The sequence below is a fragment of the Hemitrygon akajei genome, unplaced genomic scaffold (assembly GCF_048418815.1).
Source record: "Hemitrygon akajei unplaced genomic scaffold, sHemAka1.3 Scf000107, whole genome shotgun sequence".
Lineage (NCBI taxonomy): Eukaryota > Metazoa > Chordata > Chondrichthyes > Myliobatiformes > Dasyatidae > Hemitrygon > Hemitrygon akajei.
Window position 1 is genome coordinate 806958 of NW_027331993.1, and position 656 is coordinate 807613.

Sequence of the window (656 nt, forward strand, 5' to 3'; positions counted from 1 at the left end):
GAGTTATAGTTACGGGAAAGTAGGTTTACATAGGTGGAGAAAACATGGCGGTCTGAAGGGCCCCGAGTGTACTGAACAAGGTCTTTGTTCTTTGTTCTACTTTGGTCCTGTCTTCCAAGGTCAGACATAAAACACCTCCCAGATGTGTTGAGGAAGGAGATTGAGTAAGTGAAAGGCATCAGTTTTACGTCATACATATAGATTGGGCTCGTTGGTCTAGAGGTATGATTCTCGCTTTGGGTCTGAATTTACAAGAATGCGAGAGGTCCCGGGTTCAAATCCCGGACGAGCCCCCTGAATGAGACATTTTAGAACTTCTGTCAGTGGAGCGTAGGAGAATGAGAGGAGATATTTAGATGAATACAAAATTATGAGGGCGACAGGCAAGGCGAATTCCTGCAGGCTTTTCCCCTCAGGTTGGGCGAGACGACAACTCGAGATCAAAGCTTTAGAGTGGACGGTGAAACATTCAAGTTCAACGTCTTCATCCAGCGGTTGTGGCGAGCTTGGAACGAGCTGCAGGTAGAATTATAACAATTAAGACAATTTTAGATAGGTATGTGGATGGGAGAGGTGTGGAAGGCTATGTTCCGAGTGCGGGTGGGTGGAACTAGACAGAAGGGCGGCATGGACTAGATGAGCCGAAGGGTCTGTTT

General features: G+C 47.0%; 1 non-coding gene across 1 annotated transcript; it reads left to right on the top strand.

Moving 5' to 3' along the window:
* The first annotated feature begins 205 nt into the window (after positions 1–205).
* On the top strand, positions 206–293 carry trnap-ugg (transfer RNA proline (anticodon UGG)). Its single transcript is given in 2 exon segments — positions 206–241; positions 258–293. It is a non-coding gene; the product is annotated as a tRNA-Pro (tRNA).
* The last annotated feature ends 363 nt before the right edge of the window (positions 294–656 follow it).